The 15,101-nt window shown below is 42.0% G+C and overlaps 1 protein-coding gene and 1 non-coding gene across 2 annotated transcripts in view; both read left to right on the top strand.

Annotated features, from left to right (window-relative positions):
- LOC126188518 (potassium voltage-gated channel protein Shaker) overlaps positions 1-15,101 on the top strand; it is a 1,090,690-nt gene that overhangs the window by 909,009 nt on the left and 166,580 nt on the right. The gene's annotated exons all lie outside the window — the stretch shown is intronic.
- Positions 5,482-5,555, top strand: Trnat-ugu (transfer RNA threonine (anticodon UGU)). Its single transcript has one exon. It is a non-coding gene; the product is annotated as a tRNA-Thr (tRNA).

Raw genomic sequence — 15,101 nt, 5'->3', positions numbered from 1 at the left:
CTTGAAAGGAGGGTATAACATGAACGTCAACAAAAACAAAACGAGGATCGTGGAATGTTGTCGAATTAAATCAGGCGATGCAGAGAGAACTGGATTAGGAAACGAGTCACTTAAAGTAGTAGATAGCTTTTGCTATTTGGCTAGTAAAATAATTGATGACGGCCGAAGTAGAGAGGATATAGAATGCGGAATGGCAATGGAAAGAAAAGCGTTTATTCAGAAGAGAAATTTATTAATGTCGAATATCAATTTAAGTGTAAGGAAGTGTTTTCAGCAAGTGTTTGTATAGAGGGTAGCCACATATGGAAGTGAAACATGGGCAATAAACAGCTTAGGCAAGAATAGAATTGACACTTTTGAAATGGGTGCGACAGAAGAATGCTGAAGGTTAGTTGGATCAGGCAACTAATGATGAGGTACTAAATAGAACTGGGGAGATAAGAAATCTGTGACAAAAGTTGACTAAAAGAAGGGATAGATTGAAGAATTTAGCATTGGTTGGAAGTTTATGAGATAAAAATCGTTGTGGGAGACCAATATATGAATACAGTAAGCAGGTTCCGAAGAACGTAGGTCACAGTAGTTGCTAGGAGATGAAGAGACTTGCACAAGACAGAGTTGCTTGGAGAGCTGCATCAAACCAGCTTTTGGACTGAAGACCACAACAACCACCACCTTAGATATTCTTTGGAGTGAAAGCAGTGCTGCACATCAGTTTACTCGGACATACTATAACATGCGTCAAGTGACAGAAAAAAACGGCACCAATGAATGAGATGATCTGAGCACCCTAGCTATGAACATTCCATCGTCACTAAATATGTTAAGAAGAACAAATGAATACTTCGTCCATAAAGGATGGCATTAAGAGGGCTACGGCTGTTGATAAATACAAGATCGCGTGCTGAAAAGTAATACCTCAGAATTTTAATGCTGTTCTCAATATCGTTTAATGTATTACATGCTATGTATATTATTCGGTCGATTTTCCCGCTTTGCTGACGCAAGTTGCAATCCTCTGCTCTGAACTGCAAAATGTAACGTGGCAGTGTGTAACGCTACTGTGTCAGTGCGTGAGAAACCCTCAAAAAACTGAAAGCACGAATTCGAAGAGCCCACATGGAGCAGCCTTTCCTTCAGCATGACAATGCCAGACCACACATGAGAGCTGTCTCTTCCCAACATTCGACGCCTTGGGTTCATTGTCATCGACCTTCCTCCATACGCTCCCGACTTGGCCCCATCCGATCTTCATCTGTTTCCAGAACATAAAGAACACCTTCGAGGACTTCATTTTGATAGTAATGAAGCGCTGCAAACAGAAGTAATGTTCCAGCTCCGTCAACAAAGTCAAACATTCTACTGTGACGGAGCCGCGCGGGATTAGCCGAGCGGTCTAAGGCGTTGCAGTCATAGACTGTGTGGCTGGTCCCGGCGGAGGTTCGAGTCCTCCCTCGGGCATGGGTGTGTGTGTGTTAGTCCTTAGGATAATTTCGGTTAAGTAGTGTGTAAGCTTAGGGACTTATGACCTTAGCAGTTAAGTCCCATAAGATTTCACGCACATTTGAACATTTTGAACATTTTCTACTGTGACGGTATCAACAAACCTGTCTTAGGTAGAAATGTGTTCGTTGCCAGGGTGGCTATGTTGAGAAATAAATATGTATACATGAAAAATAAGGATGTAGAATGTTAATAACGTTTTTCTGCTTTAAGAATTTTCACATAAAAATTCGAAGCCATTAATTTTCATCACGCTCTCGTAAATAAAACTTTATGCGTCAGTCATTTATTTTGCCACTAAGCGTTTCAGTGGTTCATACACCATCATCTTCAGATGGAGAATTATCGAAGAGCGCACCTACCTTTCCATAACAACAGGCCAAGTGAAAGGCAGGCTATGTTGCGTCTTTTGTTGGTAGTAAAATTCTGCCTTTAGAAAACGCACTGTTAATCTTAAGAAATCTTGAATTTGTGAGAGTAAAGTGTACTTATAAGGGAAATAGTCAAATAACGGTTGCATACTACGGCTTGTTGCATGTTCTCTCCACTGTACATTATGCTTACACTGTCACTTCAAAGGTTTTACACATATCATATATATTCTTTCTTACACTGCAAAACAAAGATAACTGGAAGGTTCAGTTGCTGGAACTTGGCTTTTCATTAGCGTACATCACAACTCAATTGTTATATTAAATGAGTATTACATAAACAAGTTTCTTTTTATCTTACAAAATAAGAATGGGCTGCAACAGAATATGGACATTTCACTATTCATTTCTTAAATTTAAGTCCTTGTATATAAAACAGATTACAACAGATCATAGACATATATTTGAACAAGTATCTTGTGGTGGCCATTTTCGCAACGGCTTTAGGTAATTTTCGGTAGTTTAAACGAAAAATGCCTTTTGAACGCTGCACACTTAGTTTTTTTGTGTAACTTATGCACTCAGACGCGTTTCGCCTTATTTACAAGGCATCTTCAGTAGGTATCCTGAAATATTATACGATTTTTTCGTTTGCACATCTTCTTCACTTGTAGGTTATTGCAACAGTTCATTGCTGATTTTATAAAAAAAATTAAAAGGTACTTTAGACCAGTTCCAATTCAGTATATGTGAGCCAAACAGTGTGTGTGTGTGTGTTTCTTTTCTTGTTTTGTTTTTCATTATTCATTTATATAATTAGGAGAGGAATGAGATTTGTGCTCATCTATTGAGATTTCCGTCTATTATACGATGAATCAGCAATTTAATAGTGTCTTCTTTTCAGTCTTTGTTTTGCTTATGTGACAATTTTCTTGTAAGGTCTTACAAGGAGATTCACGCGTCTATAAAAAAAGTCTGTATAGAAGTTACTACTAAATACCCAAATGAATATGAATAACTAATCATTGTTTGCACCAGCTGCAGACAGAAATCCCAAAATGTCCGCATAACCCATTCCTCTCCTAAGTATAACATTAAAATGAAAAATAAAATTGAAGAATAATAACAATAATAAAAGAAAGTAAATAAATAAAAACACACATAACGTACATCAACACTCATATAGCCAACAATTGGAAAAACTTACAAAAACGAATGGCACGCTAGACGCAGAAAATGGAAGTTACAGTGCTATATTTCGGAAACAGAGATACCAATAGGAGAAATGCATGTTTCAACCAATTTTCCACCTGAAAGAAAGCTGTTTGTGTCACAAATAATGAATTAGAAGCTGATCTGTAAGTTTCTTTCCATTTTATTACAAAATCTTCAATGAACTGTTTTGCAGCTATAGACTATACCTGAAAACGATAATCTATGTGCACAAACGAAAAAATTCGTGTAATATTTCGAGACAATCACTGAAAATGTCTTTTAAATAAGTCGAAACGCAGTGCACAAGTTAAATAAAAAACTTAATTTGCAGCATGGAAAAGGCGTTTTTCTTTTAAACCTCTATGACGTCTATATATGTTTTAGTTTGAATTTGTTGAAAAATGAATGAAAGAGTTATGAAAACGGTTTAAGTACTCTGTCAAAGCTTTTGAAAAAGTCGTTGAGTAATTTTTTGTCAAATCTCTTTCCGTGGGTACAGGTTTCCAGTTCTTCATAAAGAAACGTTTCGTGTCCTTTGTTCAGTGTGTGCAGTACCCGGAGATTGCATTGTACACTGTGAAATGGATGTCCTGAAATTTTTGTGTAGGAAGCTATTGCAAATTTGTTTGGTGTGCTGTAGGGATAAACTGTTGGACCTAACGAGTGATATGCTGTTGTGCTGTGAAGTGAAATTCTGTTTTTGTTGGTGTTACTCCCGTCTAGTAAGCCGGCCGTGGTAGCCGAGCGGTTCTAGGCGCTCATTTCGGAACCACGCGGCTGCTACGGTCGCAGGTTCGAATCCTGCCTCGGGCATGGATGTGTGTGATGTCCTTAGGTTGGTTAGGTTTACGTAGTTCTAAGTTCTAGGGGACTGATGACCACAGCTATTAAGTCCCATAGTGCTCAGAGTCATTTGAACCATTTTGAACCCGTCTAGTAAAGGGGCCGCTGTATTCAATATTTGGCTCATTTACTTTATTTAACGTTGCGGATGGATGTCCTTCCCTCCACCACCTATCTATGAGTTGCGTTAACTTTGTTCTCTGTGTGACCATATTTTAACTGTTTGCGTATTGTATTTCCTGAGTCCGAAAATTTGGTGCCAACCACCATTTGTCTAAACGACCTTGGGAAGCTGTTGAGCCCAATCTTCCAAGAAAGACAGTTGTATACAACGCATAGCTCTGTCGTATTTGAAGTATCACCTGTTAGCGAAACACGTTGCAGCCATGTTGACAAGTCACGCGTATGACTTCGAACTTTGTTGCTGTCGCCCAGAAATGACAATGGACTCCCTACGGCCAACCTTGCAGGCACATAGGAACAGTGCACATGTCGATCAAGTGACCGTCTTTACTCTGTATACACACTAACAAATATACTTCCACACACATTACACTTCGGATTTGTATCGGGGACTAACTGTCCAGCAAGGAGCGCGAGGGTGTGCTGAAAAGTAAAGCCTCCGAATTTTTATGCAAAAACTCTTAAAGCTTTTGAAATAAAACGAACTTTATTAACAATCTACATCTTTACTGGTCATGTTTGCATATTTATTTCTCAACTTAGTCACCCTGACAACAAATACATTTCTCCCAACAAGAGACAAGTTTGTTGAATCCGTCGTTGTAAAATGTTTGGCTCTGTTGATGGAGCCACAACCTCACCTCTGCTTACACCGCTTCATCACTAATATCGTGAAGTCCTCGTAGCTGTTCAAGTTTTGGAAACAGATGAAGATCGGATGGGGCCAAGTCGGGAGTGTATGGGGGAATGATAATTAAAATAAGACCCTAAGCTGTCGACAGGCGTTGATATACATCAACGGGGACAGTTGAAAATGTGTGCCCATACCGGGACTCGAACCCGGAATCCCTGCTTACATGGCAGACGCTCTATCCATCCCTTTTTTTTATCGTTATCTTTGGTCGTTGCGGACGTCACATGACATCCGCTAAAGTTCGTTTTGTTGAGCCTTCCACTCAGTTTTTTTTATTACAGAGGCCAACCAGCTCTCTGACCGAACACGCTGAGCTACCGTGCCGGCGTCCATCTGAGCCACCGAGAGCACAGAGGATAGTGCGACTGCAGGGATTTATCCCTTGCACGCTCCCCGTGAGACCCACATTCCCAACTTAATGTCCACACATATCCAAAAGAACAGATACCATCTTCATATAGTTAAGGCTAACCGGCCATTGACCTTCTTCTTCTGTGCGGATGCACACGCACTGTCCGAAGTCTTACGGGACTCAGGAGGATTGTCTGCCGCGAGTAATGAAGTAGTGGGCAGGGGCACTACGAATGTAGTGTGTGGACATTAAGTTGGGAATGTGGGTCTCACGGGGAGCGTGCAAGGGACAATTCGCTGCAGTCGCACCGTCCTCTGTAGGCCTCGGTGGCTCAGATGGATAGAGCGTCTGCCATGTAAGCAGGAGATCACGGGTTCGAGTCCTGATCGGGGCACACATTTTCAACTGTCCACATTGATGTATATCAACGCCTGTCGACATCTTAGGGGTCTTGATTTAATTATCCTTTTATTCTAGAGAGCTGCATGGTCACCGATGATATCTGTTCTTTCGGACATGTCCTCATATACGTATGGAGGATGGTCGATGACGGTGAACCCAACGCGTCGAATATTGGGACAACACAGCTCTCATGCGTGGTCTGGCATTGTCATGCCGCAGGATAGATTGCTCCACGTGTGAACGAACATTTGGAATTCGAAACTCGATTACAGCACGCAGTTTCTCACGCACCGACATAGTTACGTAACACGCCGAAATGTTAGACGCTAGAATTCGGGCCCCTCTAGCAACAGAGGACCGCAATCTGTGTCAGCGAAGCAGAAAAGTCTACTGAGTAATATGTATGGCACGTAATACCTCAGCCTATGTTGATAACAGAAAAAAAGATTCCGAGGCATTACTTTTCAGCATGCCGTCGTGGAAGTAGATGCTTCTGCTGGTCCGAGCCAAGGTTCTCAGGAAGTTTCTCTTGGTTGTAAGTCAAAGTCGGAAATACTCTCCCAGATATTCCCAATTGGGACTCCCTCTGCCACATAACCAGCTCGACTGCTATGTCACTGAACTGGGTCTATAATGGGTCATTATTGGAACAATCTGCCCTACCTAAGGAATGGAAAACGTGTTTAAAAAAAAATAAACAAACACACTGTTGCACCATCTGGAACACCTACACTGCATCTGACGAACAAGTTTTCGACTTCGGCACATAAATAGATGCTTGGAAATCCACTAGACATTTATCTCAGATATAGTGCCCTATAAATGAATTAAAAATCGCTATAATCTCGAGATTCCAAAGAACGTTTTCGAGATGTATACTTTGATTGTAAGCCGAATGCTAGAAATGGATATTCCGTAACGATCGTTTCGAATTGGTATACCCTCTACCCCACTCCCAGTGTATCTGGTCTCCAACAGCCGCAGTGGTTATGGGAGTACATAACGAGTACGCACGAAACACTCTGCTCTTCTGCGTGTTCACTTCTCAGGAGAAGAGTACGCTGCTTTACTCTATAGAAAAAGAAATCCAGTACCGTCAGCTTTGTTCTTACGAAGAAACAAAGAGCAAGTTAACCGCTTGATGTGCTTCCTGTAGTGTTGACTGTTGTTGCTAAAGAAAAGTTGTGTAGATACCATTTGAGACTATTTCGTTCCTACGAATTACTCGCACGCTGCCGACGTCCGCAGCAACACTTCGTAAAGCCGCTTGTGGCGCGCGGCGAATCCTTTTTTTTTTTTTTTTTTTTCCAAAACGATTGTACATTTCTGACGAAGGTTAAGTCTGTCGGCTCTTACTTTAGACAGCAGACACGTTTTTAATACGTTGCCTCTTCCCAATGCCTTCCAGTTGTTTGCTTCGCAAGGAAGCTGTTCTCGCTTTTTAGGAGAGAGGCAGCTGCTTAGGTGTTGGCGTTGGGTGTGTTGCTGGCGCTGATGTTTTGTACATAGCGACCTGATTTTGCTGCTCAGTGACGCGTTGGGCTGCTGATAAAAGACTTGCGCCATCTGCTTACCCCTTCCTGCAGGCGAGACGCTTCTGTGAGCTGGTGATGCTCACCCAATGGGAAATCCTGCGGAAGATACAAGGCGATTCATCGCGCCACGTTCTTCACTCGTTGTAGGCAGCCGATGAAGCACTGGGGCGCATTCCCCCGTGAAGCTACCTTTCTGCAGATTTTTCCTAGGTCGACTACCTGCTATCCAGGTTTTTTTTTCTTTATTGATCATTTTATTCCCTAACATGAGAGGTAGCTCACAAAACCTTCGTTTGCCCAATACTTGAATATTGTTCGTTACTCTGAGATCTGTAGTAGATATGACAGATACAGGAAACAGAGAAGAACTAAAGAAGAGCAGTGCGTTTCGTTGAAGTTTCATTAAGTAAGCGCGAAAATGCCACGAAGATGTTCAGCCAACTCCAGTGGCAGATACAACAACAGATTCGTTGCTCATCACGATGTGGTTTACTGTTAAAATTCCTAGAGTGTATGTTCCTAGGAGATTCAGCTAATATATTTCTTATTTATTAAGTATGTCTCGCTAAAAACACTATGAAGGTACAACTGCGGAGATGAGAGTCACGTAGAGGCGTACCAACAGTTATTCTTCCCCTGAATCTTCTGCGACTGTAGAGCAAGTAGGCGACTGTCATATCGGTACCCTGTCCGCCCCGATAGCTGAGTGTCACGGTAGCTCAGCGTGTTCGGACAGAGGGCTAGCTAACCTCCATAACAAAAAAACAACTGAGGGAACAGATCAACGAAGAACCTGAACGGGTGTCATGGGACGTCCGCCCCGAACAAATACGACGAACAATTAGAACAACGTAGAATTAACAACAACAAGAAAGTGGTCAGCGTGACGGATTGCCGTCCTACGGGTCCGGGTTCGGTTCCCGGCTGGATCGGGGATTTTCTCCGCTCAGGGACTGGGTGTTGTGCTGTCTTCATCATCATTTCATCCCCATCCGGAGCGCAGGTCGCCCAATGTGGCGTCGAATGTAATACGACCTGCAACAAGGCGGCCGGACCTACCCCCCAAGCGGCCTCCCAGCCACTGGAGCCAAACGCTCCTTTCCATTTCCATATCGGTGCTCTTTATCCTGCCTGCATTTTTTATACGGGCTGTCCCATTTATCTTGACCACGCCAAATAATATTTCGTCCAGAATCAAATAAAAAATGTACAAAACAAATTATGTTTAGCTACTACTTTAGCCGGCCGGTGTGGCCGAGCGGTTCTAGACGTTTCAGTCTGGAACTGCGCGATTCCTCCGGTCGCAGGTTCGAATCCTGCCTCGGGCATGGATGTGTGTGATGTCATTAGGCTAGTTAGGTTTAAGTAGTTCTAAGTTCTAGGGGACTTATGACCTAAGATGTTGAGTCCCATAGTGCTCAGAGCCATTTGAACCTTTTGACTGATAACCTCAGATGTTGAGTCCCATAGTACTCAGAACCATTTGAACCATTTTTTTAGCTACCACTTTGAACATTAAACAGTATGATTATCCCACTTACAGCTTCATTACAAAAATTTGAACAGCAGTACGTCTTTTTTATACAGCAACCTCATTTTTTTCTGTAATTCACATCCTCTCCCAAAGACCTGTTCAGAAACGTATTACAGTGTACTATTTACTTAAACATGGCGCTATTAAGAACGTAACAGAAAACTGATTTTTGACTGTCCTTCGCTAGTAATCTGTGCAGGTATCTACGGTGAGGTTATCTCGTCCATTTGCTAGAGTTGACAGTGGAAAAAATGGAACAACAAGAGAAATTAACGCCAGTCCTGTTAATCGTCTTCAGTTGACGTTACGTGTGAGCACGACGTACACCAAGGAAGAGAGAGGTTAGAAACCCTACTCACTTAGGAGGCTTAGTGTATTTACAATACTGGTCACGTAGTGTAGTGCTTTTAAACGGCATGTAGCATTTCTACCTTCTCTTCGTTGGTTTACGCTGTATGTTGTACTCACACAAACTGGTGTTCTTTTCCTTCATGATTCCATTTCTTTACTGTCAGCTCCAGCAAGTGAACGATCTACGTTATCCCCTATACCTGCACTCTTACGTTTTTAATAACGTCATCCTTGCGTGAATGGTACTCTCTGATACGAGAGTAAGTTGATTACCAGTTAAAAACTTGAGATACTACTAATAAAAGACATACTGTTTATCATATCTCCATAACTGACACGTTACAAATCATTACGAGATGTCGTATTCATGATCTATGGAACAAGTATTAATGTAACGAGCAAAATGGTTCAAATGGCTCTTAGCACTATGGGACTTAACTTCTGAGGTCATCAGTCCCCTTGAACTTAGAACTACTAAAACCTAACTAACCTAAGGACATCAGACACATCCATGCCCGAGGCAGGATTCGAGCCAGCGACCGCGGTCGCGCGGTTCCAGACTGAAGCGCGTAGAACCGCTCGGCCACATGTAACGAGCAAAGTAACAACAAAGGCACTCATGCTGTTTGATGTTCCACTGGTCGCTAAACGACATTTGCTTGGTACACTTTTTTATTTTGTTTCTGGACACAAATCTATTTGAGGTGCTCAAGATAAATGGGACACCCTGTATGTCTGTAGAACGTTTACTTTATTAAACGAGTTTAAAATACGATGAGGCGTTGATATCTAATAATAATGTATTATTAGTTCTTGTTGCAAAAGTTGATGATAAGAAACTGAGTAGTATGGGGCTTGATGTGGATCAGTATATTGTTGTTGTGGTCTTCAGTACAGAGACTGGTTTGGTGTAGCTCTCCATGCTACTCTATCCTGTGCAAGCTTCTTCATTTCCGAGTGTAGTGTATTCATCTGTTAGTCTCCCTCTACGATTTTTTCCTCCACGCAGCCCTCCAATACTAAATTGGTGATCCCTTGATGCCTCAGAACATGTCCTACCAACCGATCCCTTCTTCTAGTCAAGTTGTGCCACAAATTCCTCTTCTCCCCAATTCTATTCAGTTCCTCCTCATTACTTACGTGATCTACCCATGTAATCTTCAGCAGTCTGCTGTAGCACCACTTTTCGAAAGCTTCTATTTTCTTATTGTCTAAACTATTTATCATCCACGTTTCACATCCATTCGTGGCTACACTCCACACAAATACTTCCAGAAAAGACTTCCTTATACTTAAATCTATACTCGATCTTAACAAAACGAACAGCATAGTGAACGCATTATTGCAGCAAAGATAGACAGGAAGCCCACGCCTACCACAGTAGTACAAGTTATATGCCAACTAGCTCTGCAGACGAAGAAGAGATTGAAGAAATGTATGATGAGGTAAAAGAAATTATTCAGATAGTGAAGGGAGACGAAAATTTAATAGTCGTTGGGGACTGGAATTCGATAGTAAGAAAAGAAAGAGAAGGAAAAGTAGTAGGTTAATATGGAGTGGGGGTAAGGAATGAAAGAGGAAGCCGCCTGGTAGAATAGTGCACACTGCATTACTTAATCATAGCTAACACTTGGTTCAAGAATCATGGAGGAGGTTGTAAACGCGGAAAAGGCCTGGAGACACCGGAAGGTTTCAGATAGACTATATAATGATAAATCAGAGATTTAGGAACCAGGATTGAAATTGTAAGACATTTCCAGAGGCAGATGAAAATTCTGCCCACAATCTACTGGTTATGAACTGTCGATTTAAAATGAAGAAACTGCAAAAAAGTGGGAATTTAAGGAGATGGGACCTGGATAAACTGAAAGAACTAGATGCTGTACAGCGGTCCAGAGAGAACATTAGTGAACAACTGACAAGAACGGGGGAAGGAAATACAGTAGAAGAAGAATGGGTAGATTTGAGAGATGAAATAGTGAAGGCAGCAGAGGTTCAAGTAGGTAAAAAGACGAGGTCTCGTAGCAATTCTTGGGTAACAAAGGAGATACTGAATTTAACTGTTGAAAGGAGAAAATATAAAAATTCAGTAGATGAAGCAGATGAAAAGGCATACAAACGTCTCAAAAATGAGATCGACAGGAAGTGCAAAATGGCTAAGCAGGGTGGCTAGAAGACAAATGTAAAGATGTATGAATATCAAGAGCTCAGATGCGAAACCAGTTCTAAGCAAAGAAGATAAATCAGAAAGGTGGAAGGAGCATATAGAGGGTCTGTACAAGGGCGATTCACTTGAGGGGAATATTATGGAAATGGAAGAGAACGTAGGTGAAGATGAAATGGGAGATATGATACTGCGTGAAGAATTTGACAGAGCACTGGAAGACCTAAGTTGAAATAAGGCCCCGGCCGTAGACAACATTCCATTAGAACTACTGATAGCCTTGGGAGACCCAGCCTGACAAAACTCTACTGTCTGGTGAGCAAAATGTATGAGATATGCGAAATACCCTCAGATTTCAAGATGAATATAATAATTCCAATCCCAAAGAAAGCAGGTGTTGACAGAAGTGAAAATCACAGAACTACCAATTTAATAAGTCACGGCTGCAAAATACTGACACGAATTCTTTACAGACGAACGGAAAAACTGGTAGAAGCCGACCTCGGGGAAGATCAGTTTGGATTCCGTAGAAATGTAGGAACGCATGAGGCAATACTGACCCTACGACTTATCTTAGAAGATAGATTAAGAAAATGCAAACCCAAGTTCGTAGCGTTTGTAAACTTAGAGAAAGCATTTGACAATGTTGACTGGAATACTCTCTTTCAAATTCTGACGGTGGCAGGGGCCAAATACAGGGAGCAAAAGGCTATTTACAATTTGGACAGAAACCAGATGGCAGTTATTAGAGCCGAGGGGCATGAAAGGGAAGCGGTGGTTTGGAAAGGAGTGACACAGTGTTGTAGCTTGTCCCCGATGTTATTCAGTTTGTACATTGAGCAAGCAGTAAATGAAATAAAATAAAAATTTGGAGTAGGAATTAAAATCCATGGAGAAGAAATAAAAACTTTGATGACATTGTAATTCTGTCAGATACGTCATAGGATCTGGAAGAGCAGTTGAACGGCATGGACAGTGTCTTGGAAGGAGGCTATAAGATGAATATCAACAAAAGCGAAACGAAGATAATGGAATGTAATCTAATTAAATCAGGTGATGCTGAGGGAATTAGATTACGAAATGAGGCACTTAAAGTAGTAGATGAGCTTTGCTATTTGGGGAGCAAAATAACTGATGATGGTCGAAGTAGGGAAGATATAAAATGTAGACTGGCAATGGCAAGAAAAGAGGTTCTGAAGAAGAGAAATTTGTTAATCTTTCAAAATGTGGTGGTACAGAAGAATGCTGAAGATTAGATGGGTATATCACATAACTAATGAGGAGATATTGAATAGAATTGGGGAGAAGAGAAATTTGTGGCACAACTTGACTAGAAGAAGGGATCGGTTGGTAGGACATGTTCTGAGGCATTAAAGGATCACCAATTTAGTACTGGAGGGCAGCGTGGAGGGTAAAAATCGTAGAGAGAGACCAAGAGATGAATACACTACACAGATTCAGAAGGCTGTAGGTTGCAGTAGGTATTGCAGTAGGTACTGGGAGATGAAGAAGCTTGCACAGGATAGAGTAGGATGGAGAGCTGCATCAAACCAGTCTCTGGACTGAAGATAACAACAGCAACAACAACAACACGCTGTTCGTAGTAGCTTATCCGCGCTGCTATTTTTTTATTAATTATTAAACCTACTCCTGCATTATCCCCATTTGATTTTGTATTTATGACCCTGTATTCACCTGACCAAAAGTCTTGTTTCTCCTGCCACCAAACTTCACTAATTCCCACTATATGTAACTTTAACCCATCCATTTCCCTTTTTAAATTTTCTATCCTACCTGCCCGATTAAGGGACCTGACATTCTACGCTCCGACCCATAGAACGCCAGTTTTGTTCTCCTGATAACGACGTCCTCCCGCATAGTCCCTGCCTGGAGATCCGTATGGGGGACTATTTTATCTCCGGAATATTTTACCCAAAAGGACACTATCATCATTTAATCATACAGTAAATCTGCATGCCCTTGGGAAAAATTACGGCTGTAGTTTCCCCTAGCTTTCAGCCTTTCGCAGTACCAGCACAGCAAGCCCGTTTTGGTTAATGTTACAAGGCCAAATCAGTCAATCATCCAGACCAGGCTGTTCCAGCTCGTCGGCTCCGTTGTGAGCTGCGGAGCGCTCCGTGCTCCAGGGAGCCGTGTCGCTCACTGTGACGATTCAAGTGGGCCGGCACGTGGCACGGCTGTTGAGTCAGGCGGCAAGGCAAGCGTTTTGAGGTGCCGGCTTTGTCTTACAAGATCGACAACGTCATACTCTTAGCTGCTAAGACGTCGTGACATCCTACACCAGGAAATACGATGTTCAGGAAATAAATATGAAACAACTGGTTTACAAGAAATGGCATACTAAATTTATTGTGCCTCTGTAGCTTGACATTTTCTTTTCATCACAAGATCGGAAATATCAAGCGTCAAAGTGTTCGCAGCGTTAATGCGGAGCATGGCCTTCATTGCTGCATCCTGAAGAAACGATCATTCCTTACTTTTTACTCTTTTCATCGCTGAGAAAAGCTGCTCACAACAATTCGTAGATCCAAACATGCACATGATCTGACGGCATTGTTGTGAAGCTTGGGAAATGTTTTTTGCTGTAATGAACGATACTATCGTGACAAATCCAACGTGTTGTAGTACCTTTCTTTCAACAAAGTTGAATTTTGCAAATTAATAATCTCCAATAGAAGTGACGATGACAAGTCATCGGGGGAAACTGAAAAAGGAGTGCTGAACACCTTAAGTTCCATTTCCAAACTAGTGAGGTCTCGGAATCGTGTTTCAAACGACGTGATGAGCTGTTTTAACTTTGCTTGGTAATCGCCGAAAGTAGTACCTTCAGGTAGTTTTAAATAAGCAAGACGATTGAAGAAAGTTTAATGCCCATTACTCATCCGCCTCTCAAATAAACGTAACTTTTCCATGAACGCTTTGATCTGGTCGTGCATGTCAACGATTAGCTGCCCTTTGCCCTGAAATGACAGATTAACATTATTCAGATGCATAGTTATGTCAGGTAGGAACGCCAGGTCTGATACCCATTTTATATCTTTCAGACAAGGCATTTCTTCCCCTTCGATTTCGAGAAAAAGGGATATTTTCTCACGAATGGCAAAGAAAACATCAAGAACTTTTCCCCACCTCAGCCAACGAACTGTACTGTGGTAAGCACACTCCGCTTCCATAACTTTCAGGAATCCTTTGAATTGGCGATGATTCATACCGTGATGCCGCACAAAATTCACACATTTCACGCCATCTTTCATTACGCAACCTAGCTCTACTCTTTCAGCACACAGTACCTCTTGGTGAATAAAACAATGAAGAGTCAAAATGTCTTTCCCGAATTCGTCCCTGAGTTTACTTTTCACACGAGACGCAAAACCTTGGAGACGCCCCATCATTTGTTGTGCACCGTCTGTCGCTACAGAATGGAGCTTATCCCATGGCAAATTCATATTGTCCACTGATTCACAAACAGCTTCAAAAATGTCACGTCCTGTTGCGGTGTAATCGAGTGGTACCACATCCAAGAGTTCTTCAGTTGCTTGCAGCTCCATGTCGACACCACGCGCAAAGACTGCAATACGAGAACAGTCCGATATGTCGGTGCTTTCGTCAAGCGCTAGCGAAAATACAACAAAGCTCTCCGCCTTTTTCCTGAGCTGTGTCCCTAAATCCGCTGCCATGTCCAGGATTCGACGAGACATTGTTTGCTTCGACAGGCAAACCCCTTCAATTGCCTGCACCTCCCTGGGAAACAAACATTCTGCAACCACTACCATGCACGATTTTAAGATTGGCCCCACCGAAAACTGCTTGCCACTCGTCGCAACGATGTCAGCGACCCTGTTGCTTGCTCGAATTGCAGATTCAGTAGTGTTTTATCCGCTCCCATTCGCCTGAAAATTAGAAACGCATTACAGAACACGAACTATGTTGCAT

The sequence above is a fragment of the Schistocerca cancellata genome, chromosome 5 (assembly GCF_023864275.1).
Source record: "Schistocerca cancellata isolate TAMUIC-IGC-003103 chromosome 5, iqSchCanc2.1, whole genome shotgun sequence".
NCBI classification, from domain to species: domain Eukaryota; kingdom Metazoa; phylum Arthropoda; class Insecta; order Orthoptera; family Acrididae; genus Schistocerca; species Schistocerca cancellata.
Note: the sequence above shows the minus strand (reverse complement) of the source record. Positions and strands in the feature narration are given on the sequence as shown.